Source organism: Caretta caretta, chromosome 6 (assembly GCF_965140235.1).
Source record: "Caretta caretta isolate rCarCar2 chromosome 6, rCarCar1.hap1, whole genome shotgun sequence".
Classification (NCBI taxonomy): domain Eukaryota; kingdom Metazoa; phylum Chordata; order Testudines; family Cheloniidae; genus Caretta; species Caretta caretta.
In genome coordinates, this window is record NC_134211.1 from 34,488,965 (window position 1) to 34,503,681 (window position 14,717).

General features: G+C 41.7%; 1 pseudogene; it reads left to right on the forward strand.

Moving 5' to 3' along the window:
* Positions 1-663: 663 nt before the first annotated feature.
* On the forward strand, positions 664-960 carry LOC125638933 (cytochrome c oxidase subunit 7A2, mitochondrial pseudogene; annotated as a pseudogene).
* Positions 961-14,717: the final 13,757 nt, after the last annotated feature.

The window sequence follows — 14,717 nt, forward strand, 5'->3', positions numbered from 1 at the left end:
AAAGCCGTACCGCGTCTGCCAGCACCCAGGAGACATAGGGTGACGGTTACCTGAGCGGGCTCCATGCTTGCTGTGGTATGGCGTCTGCACAGGTAACTCAGGAAAAAAGGCGCGAAATGATTGTCTGCCCTTGCTTTCACGGGGGGAGGGAGGGAACGGGAGGCTGACGATATGTACCCAGAACCACCCGCGACAATGTTTTAGCCCCATCAGGCATTGGGATCTCAACCCAGAATTCCAATGGGCAGCGGAGACTGCGGGAACTGTGGGATAGCTACCCACAGTGCAACGCTCCGGAAGTCGACGCTTGCCTCGGTACTGTGGAAGCGCTCCGCCGAGTTAATGCACTTAATGCACTTAGAGCATTTTCTGTGGGGACACACACACTCGAATTTATAAAACCGATTTCTAAAAAACCGACTTCTATAAATTCGACCTTATTCCGTAGTGTAGACATACCCTTAAGAATTTAAGTAAACTCTGCAGACTACCTTAAGAGCTGTATTAAGCTGCATGTATGTCAACAATTGTCAGTATAACTTAGTACACTTGAATTAGCGCTCTGGGGCAGAGGTACAAGAGGCTTTGCTAGAAGCCTAATTCCACTAGCCTCCCCCACATCAAAATGGCTTATAGTTTTACCTGGGAACAGTGAGCCGAGGTGAAGGGACCAGAGCCAATATGCTGCAGAACCTGCTGGCTTTTCGGCAAATTTCCCAGAGGACCATAAGCACTGCTTCACACAGACAAGTCGCAAACAGAGTTCCAAAGAAGCAGAAGCTTTCTCAGGAGGATAATGGAATGCCAGTGCATCTTAAGGGTGGACTAGCAGATAGTTTGCTGTATAGAACCACCATGGCTCTAACAGTTTTGGAACATGCTATGCTGTTTATGAGCTGTTTGTAGCTGCAATGCCCAAGAAAGTGAAATGATTTCAGTTTACAAGATGCTTCCTTAATTAACATCTCTTTGTCCAATTTCATGTAATTCTTCAGGGATCATGCTTGTCTTTGTCATATATGGTTGATTTCATGTTTGGGATCAATATTTATTGTAACATGTTAACTGCAACCAATAAAGCAGTTTTTACATTTTGGGGGAAACAAAACAAAACAAAACAAAAAAACAGTGAGCCCAGGCTGCTGCAGCTTACACTTGACCCCCCGACCTGCCTTCCTCCCTCAAAAACTTACCTTTGTTGTCTTCTGGCCAAAGGAGCGGGTTGATTGCCTGTTCTACCCAACTTACTCTGTATGGAGATAGATGCTGACTACAGATGGTCCCATCGCACAGTTTCAGGGGAGTGGTTGCTGCTAAGTAAAGAACACTGTTCCCCAAATCCTAAAGCTCTTTTGGAAAGTCAGAAAGCAACCTGGCTTCTTCTAAACCAGAGTAGCAGAAGCTGGGAGTTTTTGTTGCACCGGCTGCTCTAGTAAGTAGAGTAATTAGTACCAAATAGAATGGTTGGTTTTTGTTTGTTCGTTTGTTGAGTTCCTCATAGTGACTAAATTTCTTCATTCCTGAGTTGGAAACAGCTCTTTCTGGGGGTGAAAGGACAATTCAGCCCCTATGTCCAGTTATTTTTGATGTCTTTGCTGAGATTGATCATAAATGGTTTTGGTTATAATAGTAGTTTTGAGCTGTAGGTTCAGGATCTACATATGCACCTCATAATGTGTTGGGCTGGATTCACTTTGTAGTGGCCATCCAACAGCCATAAAATGGTGACCTTTATAACTGCCCACCAGAAATGTGTTTGCTGCCAGAAAGACACTGCAGCAAGGCATACAAAACCAGCCTGGTTTCCAGCAAGCAGGTTGTTAACTTTCTACTTAGATCTTCAACAGGTGTACAGGGCAGAGCCAGGAAACAGAGCTGGGGAATGAAATTCCAAGTAGACCCTTCGGCCTGGTCTATACCTACCTACTTTGCTGAGGGCTGTGGAAAAATGTTGTGCCCTGGGCACTATAATTAGGTTAACCTGACACCCAGTGCAGATACAGCTAGGTTGATGGAAGAATTCATCTGGCCGCTTAGCTACTGCCTCTCCAAGAGGTGGATTGACTGCATCAACAGAAAAATCTGTTCTGTCAATTTAGGAAGCATCTACGCTAGGGTGCCACAGTGGCACAAGCGCTGTACATCCAGTTGTGTGCCAGATCTGTACTTTAGGTTGGTGCTTTGCTGTTTTGTGTGTAGTTGTATAAAACTGTTTTATTTTGCTTGTGGCAACCAATGAGCTATAAAATTGTGGGGAAGAGAACTTGCAGAGGCCTCTTCCTTCATCACTGCCTTCTACCAGCTTATCCACACTATATCCCATTAGCCCTCTCTTGAGCCAGCTAGTTCCCCAACAGATTATGTTATACAATAACCTTTTATCTTCATCTTTTGTGTTCATTTTGTAAAGAACATGAGCTTTAAGGTTTACATGGTAAGTGATCTGCCAAATGTCATTCTACTTTGTTTTATCTGTGGGAAAGGTTAACAAAAAGGCGGGTATCAGCAGCCGAGACTTGTACTGGTTCAAGTTTCTGACCTTGTGAAGAATCCAGCTACACAGTATTTACAAGTATTTACCCCCTACTTGTACTCATATTTCCTTGCATAAATTCAGGTTTCTAGCTGCTTAAACTTTGCATAGAATTCATTTAAAAAATGAGTCACAGAAATAACATCATCTGATCCAAATAAACAATTATGGATAAAAAGAGCAATGCAGAACCAAAATTTAGGTCCGGTATAAGTGGGAACAAATCTCCCTAAGTTTTTATGGGATGTTAGATAAGTTAAATTAGTAACGTACTGCTGTCCTAGACCAGTGATTCCCAAACTTGTTCTGCCGCTTGTGCAGGTAATGCCTCTGGCGGGCCGGCTGGTTTGTTTACCTGCCGCGTCCGCAGGTTCAGCCGATCGTGGCTCCCAGTGGCTGCGGTTCACTGCTCCAGGCCAATGGGAGCTGCTGGAAGCGGCGGCCAGTATGTCCCTCAGCCCGCGCCACTTCCAGCAGTTCCCATTGGCCTGGAGCAGCGAACCGTGCCACTGGGAGCAGCGATCGGCCGAACCTGTGGATGCGGCAGGTAAACAAACTGGCCCGCCCTGCCAGGGGCTTTCCCTGCACAAGCGGCGGAACAAGTTTGGGAACCACTGTCCTAGACAATAGACATTACAACCCGTTTTCTTTATTTCATTATATTTTTACAGTTAACAGCATGATTTTTCAGAGATAATTTAGTGACTTCTTCCTTACCCCAGGCACATATTTGCATTGGTTCTTGAAATATGAATTAATAGTTTTAATTGTATGATAATACATGAATTCATTCTTTGTGCTCTTTGCTGTTGAATACCAGACAATTTCACAAATGTGACTTTTCCTCCTCTTCCACCCCCCCGCTCCCAGACAAAAATGCAGAGATGTGAAATGAATGGCCTATTATAATTATATATAGAAGTTTTTGTACCAACACTTATACATGGAGAATCTTATTATCTAGGTTATACATAGGACACTTGATATATTACTTGCCTAGATGAGCCTACTATAAGGTGGGTGCACAACTGGCTGAAAAACTGTACTCAGAGAGTAGTTATCGTTCATAGTCAAATGGGAAGGGCATATTGAGTGGGGTCCAGTTCTATTCAATATCTTTATAATTGATTTGGATAATGGCATAGTGAGTACACTTATAAATTTTGAATTATACCACGCTGGGAAAGGTTGCAAACTCTTTGGAAGACAGGATTAGAATTCAAAATGATCTTGGGAGAACTGGAGAAATCATCTGAAATAAATAGGATTAAATTCAGTAAGGATAAATGCACAGTACTACACTTAGAAAGGAATACTAATTTGTGCAAGTACAAAATGGGAAGTGACTGCTTAGGAAGCAGTACTGCAGAAAAGGACCTGGGGGTTACAGTGGATCACAAACTAAATATGAGTAGAAAATGCAATACAATTGCAAAAAAAGTGAACATCATTCTGGGATGTATTAGCAGGAGTGCTGTAAGCAAGACCCAAGAAGTAATTCTTCCACTCTGCTCAGCACTGGTGAGGCCTCAGCTGGAGTACTGTGTCCAGTTCTGGGTACTACACTTCGGGAGAGATGTAGAAAAAGTGGATAAAGTCCAGAGCAAAGCAATAAAAAATATTAAAGGTCTAGAAAACATGACCTTCTAGGAAAGACTGAAAAAATTGTGTTTCTTTAGTTTGGAGAAGGGAAGAGTGGTGGTGGTTGTGGGGGAACATAACACTCTTCAAATAGGTAAAAGATTGTTATAAAGAGAAGGATGATAATTTTTTCTCCCTATCCACTGTGGCCAGGATAAGAAGTGATGGTCTTAGAATGCAGCAAGGGATATTTAAGTTAGACCAGTGGTTCTCAACCTATTTACTATTGTGGGCTGCATATGCAGCTCTCTCTGTGTTATGTGGGCTGCATCTGCACAATAGATACCTGTATGGCCCAGAGGATATCACATGTGGCACAGCTGTCTGCAGATTGGGTTGCAAGCAGCCCACAGGCAGCAGGTTGAGAACCACTGAGTTAGACATTAGAAAAAAATTCCTAACTGGAACAAATTACTTCAGAAGGTTGTGGAATCTCTGTCAGTGGAGGTTTTTAAGAACTGGTTAGACAAGCACCTGTCAGGGATGGTCTATAATACTTAGTCCTGCCCGAGTGCAGGGGAATGGATTAGATGACCTATAAAGGTCTCTTCCAGTCCTACATTTGTATGGTTCTATAATAATTCAGTAGGTTTTTGCAAACAACTCTACATTTAAAAGATTATTCCTTCACTTCTAATATCTTATACTGAAGGCAAAATCACACAAAATTGATGATAAAGAACAGTGACATGTGAAGTTAACATTGCAGATTGTGCTTAGTACTTACTTATGTTGAAAAATAGCATCACTTAATGTGTGAATACTGTCTGAAACTTGCCTTAGGGAAGTCCAAGAGCTCTATGGAATTTTGCAGGCATGGTGCTTAGCCACAGACAAAGTGCTTTCCAGTGAGATCAAGTATATAACTCATTCCATTAAATGCATTTCCTACACAATTTTTAGTTATAGTATGCTTCAGCAGCCGGGCATTTAGTACTTTCATTACATTGCTACCGGTTATTCTTGTTTTAAATAGGTAGAAATTGCATTCTGCACCTTTTTACACTTGGAAATAAATGTCTTACAGTTTCTTTGAGACTGTGAATTTAGCTGTAGAAGTACCAACGGTGCACTGTGGTTATGTATGGATGTAAAAGGAGATAGCTACTTGTATTTAAATATTTTATTTGATATAGCTTTACTTCACTTGCAATAACCAGCCAAATAAATAAAAGCACAATAGGGAAAAGGTGAGGAGATCTTAAAAATACTTATGTAACTCATTTCCTCCCCCCCGCCCGCGCCCCGATACTTTAAACAGGGGAGAAACAGGGGGGAAAGCCTGATCCTAATCCTTTTGAAGTCAGTCGGAAAACTCTCACCATTTGCAATGGGAACAGGATTTTGAAGTGGGACTTGGATAGTTTTGGGGGATTGGTAACATGGAAACTTTCAGTTTTAGGCTCTTGATGTGGCAAAGTGATGCAAACAGGTGGACCCCTGCATTGGTATGGAGCCCTATTGAAATCAGTGGGGGGCTGTGCAGGCAGATGGGCTTGCTGGTATTTGTTAGATTGCAGGATGGTGATCTAGGAGGCTAATTCCAATCCAAGTTATTACAAATGGAGAATAGTTATCTGACTGCTGCTTGGGAGCCTATGTCAGATGAGTTTGGTGATCTCAGCCTCGTCCTTGATGGACAAGCATCCATATTCAAAACCAACCACAAATGGTGCTAATTAATCCCCTTGTCACTAGTATCAAGAGAGGCTCAGTACTGACTCAGGCATGGAGACTGAACTATCACTTAACTTCCTAGGATGGGTCTACAGAATGTTTTTTTTGCAAAACAAACCTACCACTTGTTCAGCTGCATTAGTAATAGTAGCAGTGGGATTCACAGGGCTCCAGGCAGCAACGAAACATGTCTATATGAAACAGTGCTTAGTGTATTGGCAGCTGCCTGAAATCCTGTTTATTCTAGCATTCCCAATATTGCTAAGGAGGCACGAAAGGGGTAAAATGTATAGAAACGAGCCTACTATCCACAGTGTGCTAGATGTGCTTTTCTAGATCAGGACTGAGGTACAGTGGAGTAGCAGACCAAATTTGGTGATGAATCCTGGTCACATGCCACTTGAGGAATGTTGCGCATACGCTTAGAAGAAGGTTGCATTGCCCCTATGTAGGCAGTGCCTGTTTTGTGAATAAACGGAGAACTTCTCTCTCCAGATCTGCTAATCCAGCACTGTTCACACCCACCAAATTCACATAAAAATATTTAATTAAAAAAAACAACAACTGGACACAACATTAATAGGAACCTATCCAAAATTCTGGCTTCATGGGGACTATGTAGAATAATCAACACAGGCAACAGTGCAGGAGCTCCATTATTGTTTTCTAATAAAGCCCAACCTTTAATAACATGAGGAGTGGAATAAAGAAGAGAGACCTGATCATGCCAGAAATTCACCTGGGAGGACTCCTAAGGACTGGAAAGATAGCACTGTTCACATTACAAGTAGTAACTTGTATGCTTTCTCCATCCCCAGGTTCATGAGGCAGGTTGGTCATAGGACTCGAATATGTAGCCCTTAGTATATTAATAGTCCCTCCAAAAAAAGGTCTTCCATTACTTCAACCAAGCTCGATTCCCTGGTTGGCTGCCTTTATTTCAGCAACCTTATCCCTGACCACAAATTTGTTCTCCTTCTTTATGTATGCTTTTCTGTTTTACATTTACTATCCCCTTTCATACCTATGTATGTTAGTTGGGATCTAACCAAAGGGCCGTCGATTTTGCTCCTTTGCCAGAAGCTTTGGTTCTGATTGGTTCTGTTTGGGTGATTTGGTTCACTACTTGTCCATGTTTTGAATTTATTGTATCATCTAGGACTTAGATTCTTTTTCATAATCACTATAAATATTACATAAAACTTATGCTTAACTCAGTTTTAATTTTTGCTTTATATCTTACTTTTTAAGATGTGTGGTCTACAGGCCATCAATTTTGGAGTCCTTTCTGGTGACCTTCAGAATGAAAATACCTGACAGCCAAGTAACACCTTAATGCCATAAGACAGTTGAGGCTTGGCAGGGGAGAGGAGAAAAATGATTGCTCTATTTATGAAGTGGGCTGCAGAATTAAAAAGGAACAGCCTTGTTTTAGTGCAATTGTGCTACCCTTCCTAAACTATACATTTTTTAATCTTACATCTCAGCTGGTTATAAAATTGAATGAATAGTTTAGTGATTGTTTGATAGTCGATAGTTGAGTAAAGCTTTTAAAATAAATCCATTTCACTTTATTTTTTTCTACATGGCACTTCTGTCCCTTCTTTCACAAGGCCCAGTTAGCAATTTTGTCACTGCTCTTGGTTATACCATCTCTGTAGTCATCTTGCATTATATGTGTGTCTACAGTAAGTGCCTGAGTGATTAGCAAAGATGTCTAAATGTAGCTTTTCCCATTAGACTCCAATTACCAAAACAACGCCCTGGAAATGGGGTGTGAGCTTTGAGGTTTTTGTCATTTGATTTAGACATATTAACTAACACATACTTAGAAATTTAAGAATCCCTTTTTGGAGACAATCAATTTTGACATTTCTAGTCACTAACCCCAATTCAAAATAAAAGGTCTAGTTTTTTCTGTAACTTTCACCCTATATTCTTAAATTTAAAATTGTATCTTTCTTCCTATAGGAGTTGCTGTTATACTCAAAGATTTTTTTTTCTTACACAAAATTGGAGGACTTCTTTTTCTCTGGATAGATCAAAGCATAACAGATACAACTACTCCCTCTGAGAAAATGAGTCACCATATCCCTGCTCCCCATCCGCCTCCTGCTGGGGTGGAAGATACCTAATCAGCAAATCAAATCTGTACTCTGTCTTGTGATCATTCTCACCCAGATCAACACATAAAAGTTGGGCATGAATTTTTTTTTCCCAATCAACCTCATACCAAAACTTTTTTGCACACATTTTAATTCAAAGAGGAAAGCACAAAATACGATGTCTTCATTGTGTATGTATCTCATTTACAGCCAAAGTCAGCAGCAATACCTAAATGTAAGTTCCTGAAAAACTGTTCTGTTATGATCCAAACTCTTGACTAGGGCTCTGCTTGGTTATATATGAGTGTTTTTTACCTAAAGATATATAAATAATGTTATTATGTGTGTCATCTCCTTGCCTTTGGTAGCCCTTCAGTGGCCAAAGTACTTTGTTTATTAAATGGTTTGTGGGGGCAAGATGAAGGTGGGAATGAAGAGAACCTCATGAGGAAAGGTTCAGCAGTGTCAACCCCCTTTTCAGGGAAGGGAGAAACTGCTTCACTCCACGATGTAGCTCTCATTCTTCCTTTAATGAATATGTAAGACTGGTATTGTTAACAAAAATCAAAAGCCCTGTGAAAAGATGGAGCTTGCATTGTATTTGCATGAATAGGAATATTAAATAGCCTTAGAAGGTCCACAATGGCCCAACTGTTGCAACCATCTTCAAGAGAATCTTGTTATCATAAAGATTTTGTGAAGAGTCTTGTGCTTACTGATGCATGTCTTAACTACTGCAGATGCTGTAAGAAGCAAAAATGAGTCAACCTAATTTTTCATACTATGGTAAACCTAGGGACAGTAGCCAAGATTTCTTGGGCTGGTAATTGCATTAAAAGATAACTAGAGAAATGATGTATTTGTATTTAACAATATTCATATCTTCTTTGGCACCATGTTAATTAAACAATTGTGATGCTGTGCTGGCTGCAGATCAAGTCTAACAAACAGGAAAGAAAGTGAATCATAACTAGTCTATTATCCTAGTGGGAAATAGAGTGGTAGGAAATTCAATGTTTAGCTATTATTGAACTCTGACTTTGTGTCTTGAAATTCTTATTTAATTAGAACTGGATGAAACTGGTATCTATGCTGCTCTAGTACGTACCCATGCTATTGACTCTTGGGCCAATATGGTAGGTCACGGTATAGGTAGATTTTTTTTACAACCAGATTGGATCAACTTCTCCAGCTACAATGGCAGAGTCCATTGTGTCAGCAGGGTTCCACCAGTAACTGAGAGGTGACTAAGACCAAAGAAGTGGCTTGCGACATAATACCTTATTTTTATATGGCACACTTGATCCTGAAGGATCCCAGCATGCTTTGCAGACTAAGCGTATGTCTGCACTGCAGCTGGAGGTATAATTTCCGGCTTGGGTAGATGTACACACATTAGCTTTGATCGAGCTACTACACTAGTCGGAGCAGTGTATCCACAGGCAGTGGCATGGGCTAGTCACCTGAGCACAGCCCTTTCCCAGACCCTGTGTAAGTACTAATGTGGATACGCTACTATTTCCTGGTACTAATTTGATCAAAACTAGCATGTATCTGTCCACCTGAGCTGCAGTGTCGATGTACCCTGAAGGTGGGATTTTTAAAACCAGTCCACTCTGGCGTAACTTGACTCCCACATAAGTCAATGGTAAAATTGCCTTTGATCTCGGTGGTAGCAGAGTTAAGTTGATGCTGAACATTTCTGAAAAATCTGCCCTAAATGTACAGGATTTATTTTATTTACCACTATTCACAGCAGAGTCATTGCTGTGTGACACTGGTCAAATCACTAAATCAATATAGGCCGCATTTGCCTCACCTGTGGAATGGGAATGCTTATCTACTTCATAGAGCACTGGGGGGCATAATTATTTGCAAATGCTACGAGATCCTCTGCTGTGAAAGTGCAATAGGTTTTATTTTATTTTTTTTCCTCATAGAGCGGTGGTTTGTAATGTAGTATAATGGAAAAATTAACACTTAGTTAACTCATGTAAAACCTTTACATTTCTATAGTCTCTTACATTGGATGATCTTAATTCACTCTTACAAATGCTTATTAAAGAAGCCTCACATCAGCCTGGTGAGCTCTGTAAGCATAAATATACCCATTGTACTGATGGGTAAAGTGAGATGAAATGCCTTGCCCAAGGTCATATGCGTGACCTTGGCTTAACCTGGAATAGAACCTAAGCATCCTGGCACCTAATCAGCTGCTATAACTACTAGACCACATAGGGTATGTCTGCACTGCAATAAAACATTTGCAGGTGGCCTGTGTCAGCTGACTCAGGCTCGCCAGGCTCGGGCTACGGGGCTATAAGATAGCAAAGTAGATGCTCAGGCTGGAGCCTAGGCTTTGGGACCTTCCCCCGTCGTAAGGTCCCAGAGCCCCAGCTGCAGCGTGAGCCTGAATATCTATACTGCAATTTGATAGCCCCACAGCCCAAGCCCTGAGAGCCTGGGTCAGCTGACACTGGCCAGCTGCAGTATAGACATACCCATAGTAGCACAGAGTTGGTAAGAAGTGATTCAGTCACCTCTTAGTGATTGAAAACTGTTGCCATCTGGTGGTTGGGTATGGGTGTATGTAATGAATTAGTCGTGTTAGTTCAGTTCTTACTAAACAGGCAACCACACTGCAAAAACTGCTGTTATCAATGGCACTAATTGGCATCCTTGTTGCAAGCATCGGCAGAGAGCTTTCTACAAACCCTAAGGGGAGAAGAGCAAGGGACTCTGCTCTTGCCAAAGCCTCTAATCTATTTTGCCTAGTAGGCACATGGATATTACAAGTGCGGAGCAGCAGCACCAAATCTTCAAATTCAGAGTTAGGGCATATTGGTGGGATAATAACATAGAAAGTTTTTTCTATACTCCTACTACACATGTTCAGGGCACAAATAGAAAACTTAATTCTCAGGTCATCAGGCCAACACCTTTCACCATCCACATGAACATAGGGAGAAATACTAAAGAAAAATGTGTCTAAATAAAATGTTGCTTGAGAAAATCAGGACTGACTCCAACATTTGCATGCCTTCTTGTAGATCGGTAATGTGTTTAATACTGGAAAGTCCTTCTGTACATATACTGGATAATACTGTCAGCTCCTACTCTGACCTTTTGATAGTGTCGACATAGAACAATGTCAGTAATGGATACACTCTACTTGGATGGTAACTGATAGTACAAAATGTTGTAAAAGTGAACATAATCTTCTCCTGATGACTAATGGGCACAAGGGAATGTCTTCTGAGATGTGACTAAAGGTAGGGCTTAAGGTAAAAGTTTGTCTTGTGAATGGACATGTGCTATAGACGCATTAGGTAGAGGCAAATTTCTGAAGAGTACTCTATTGGCAATTGTGGGCCCAGTTCTCAAACTTGAGTATTAAAATTAGCATACAATTTTTTTTATTAGCGATGACTGAGAGAGGAGAAAAAAGGGACATTTTTACATTTTGTAAAAATTTTTTGTGAAGAATAAGTCCCTTTTTTGGTTGAAGAATTTTGAAATGCTTCAAGCAGCTCCAGTTCTGAACCTCATACTGGTACCCAAATAAATACATGTTTTAGGCACCTGAATATGGATCTGAGCATCCAAATGCAGAATCTGGACTCCAGACATAATTGCCAAGGTTTCAAACTGGGCCTGTAGTCTTCAAAAGAAACAGAATTCAGACCTCTGCCTCATTTCTAATATGTTCAGGTGACCTCTGATGGAAGAGTAAAGGTGCAGCCAAACTTTATTTTACAACTTCTTGCTCATAAATGCATCTTTCTTGTCCTTCAAGAGGCCCAGTTTGATTTACACTTTTACAAAGTTGATGAGGCAAGACACCTTCAGAGGCTTGTTGAAGTGAATTTCCTTAAGACTCCTGTGTTAGTGGTGATACTGATTATTAGAATTTTTTATGCAGACGAAGAAACTTTTCTGCAAATCTATTGACAAGTCAGTTTTCCTTCCAGGGACAGGAATTTTTATAAGAAAAACACGATAGAGGGGACAACCAACCTGTCTGGCAGATCCATATAGCTTCCTGCCTGGAATCAATCCTCAAGTCTTTCTAAAGGATGGTGGTAATTTTGTCTGTGAAGGAAGACATATGCTACACACGCTGACCTGTTTTCTAGGCAGACAGAACAAATTACCTGCTTGCGAGGCAGCTTGGTTATCATGATGACCTATCTCCTAGGCAGATTTTAAAAGGGTAAATATCTGTAAAGAGAAACTGTAATGATATAGTGCTATAGGATGCTAGGTATTTCTGAAAGCTGCTTTGAAGATTTAGTTTTTAAATGTGTGTGCGCACGGGCATCTGTCTGCATGCACACACTCATATACACACACAAATTCTTTGTGTATGTGTCTACTAATATTATTGCTTGTTCAGCACCTGCCTTCAGTGACTCTAGGACTGCTCTCTCTCTCTCAGCAGAGGCCTGATCTTGCACCTCTCTCATTGCCTTTAGGGTAGATGGAAGACTGAATTCAGGGTTAGTTCCCCATTCCTATCGCAAGCCAAACTTCCCAACATGGCCAACAAGAGTAAGGGGTGTGTGAGGTACGTGAGACAGGACCCGGAGTGATATGAGCTTGCATTTTCAAGCATTGAATTTCATCTAGCAATTAGAATTGAGTAACTTTCAGGTCCCATCAGAAACCAGGAAAAATTGATTTCAAAGGTAGTTTAGGGTAAACTCTGTAACTTTAAAAAAGAAAGAAAGAAAAGGCTTTCTGTTAATTTAATGGTTTAATACAGTCAATTTAGCCAAATAGTGTAAAAGAAAATTACTTTAAAACCACTTTGAAACTGACTGTCACTGATTTCTAATGGGACTCCCCTCCATTTAATCTGCTTCAGAAGAGTGGCTTTGTGTTGTATTAACCCTTCTCATTATATTTTAAGGCCTTCGTTCCTTGATTTAGTAATTTACTCCTCCTGGCAACTGGATGTAGTTGTCATTGTTTTTTAATTGCACGCTGTTCTTGATGAGCTAAAAAGGCACTGACTCGTATGTTTGCCAACTTGGCTTACTCAACACTCTCTACCAGCAGTAATAGCTACCTAAAGGGGGCAGGCTAAACCGCAGAGGGATGGAGCTGTAGCACTGGCTAGCAGTCAGGGTTGGTACAGCTAGACTGAACCCTATGCTATCACAAAGAACGATAAGAACTGCTCCCAACTGCCCTTGGAGAAATTCTGCTAGCCTTTTACTCGAAAGGGAGAGCACTTCTGGGACCTAGTGCTTGTGCAGTGTACTTTCAGTAGCAGTGGCTTTAAAGCCCATGGAGAAATAAGACACGCTATTCAAATACGGTGAGTCAAATATATTTTAGTACACTTTCTTCATACATTCATACACATTCATAAAAAAATGAAATTAAACGCATGTAGCTGATCCTGCAATGTCTGAAAATACTAGACCTATGCATTCTTTCATTAGACCATATATATTTTATTTCTTTAGCATTTGATTGGGTTAGAGAAGAAATATAAGAGGCTGTTCATAAAGTGAGATAAAAGCATGCATTCTATTTTAGCTGGAAAAGGGGATTGATAGACTTCCAATGAAAATATATGTTCCACTTCAAATAAAAATTAACTGAAGATATTAATGTCTAGGCAAATATTAAATGGTAATAACAGTACATTGCCTTTATTAATCCAATCCTTTTGTTGCCCGCTTTTACCTAATGCACCATCACCACCACCTGCTGCATCATTCAATCTCAAGGTAGCATTAGGAAGATCATTCTTTTCCAGTAGACTAAGGGTGTCAGTATGAGAAATTTCTCATCTTGTCTTTCTGAGCAAAATGCAGGATGATTGCATCTTTTACACGCATTCATTGCATTTAGGAAAGTCTCTTTTATTTTGTATTGATTTATGAAAGAAAAATAAAGGTTGCCCTGTGAGCTGAATGATGAATCAATTGCCTATATATGATGGGCAAAAATTACTGGAGAAGTTCTAAAGACAGTCACCGTCCATATGAGTCTACAATAGACAGTTTTGTTTTTCTTACTACAGTCTCTTTGATTAATTGCTTTTTCACTGTTCTTGATGCATTTTATGAGCTTGTTTCACTATTGTTCATGCTAGTGTCTAATAGAATTCTCTTCCCTGCTTCAGCCCGCCTTTATTTTTGTGTGTGCAATGATTAGACCAGAGGTGGGCAAACTGCAGCCCGTGGGCCACATCTGGCCCGTGGGACCCTCCTGCCCGGCCCCTGAGCTCCTGGCCTGGGAGGCTTACCCCTGGCCTCTCCTCCGCTGTCCCTCCTCCCCTACAGCCTCACCTCGCCGCGCCACTGGCACAATGCTCGAGGCAGCGAACTCCTGGGGCAGCACAGCTGCAGAGCCCGGCCTGACCGGCTCTGTGCTGCGTGTGCATGGCTGGCTCCAGCCGGGCTCCAGCCACTGGTGCGCCAGGCAGCACGATAAGGGGGCAGGGAGCAGCGGGGTTGGATAGAGGGCAGGGGAGTTCGGGGGGAGGAGTGTGGACAGGGGTTGGGGCAGTCAGAGAGCGGGCAACAGGGGGGTTGAATGGGGGTAGGGGTCCTGGGGCGGCAGTCAGGGGACATGGAGAAGGGGTGGTTGGATGGGGCAGAGGTCCCGGGGGGGCAGTCAGGAAGGGGGGGGTTGGATGGGGCAGCAGGGGGCAGTTAGGGGTGGGGATTCCGGGGGCAGTCAGGGGACAGGAAGAAGGGGAGGTTGAATGGGGGCAAGGGTCCCGGGGGGCAGTCAGGCAGGGG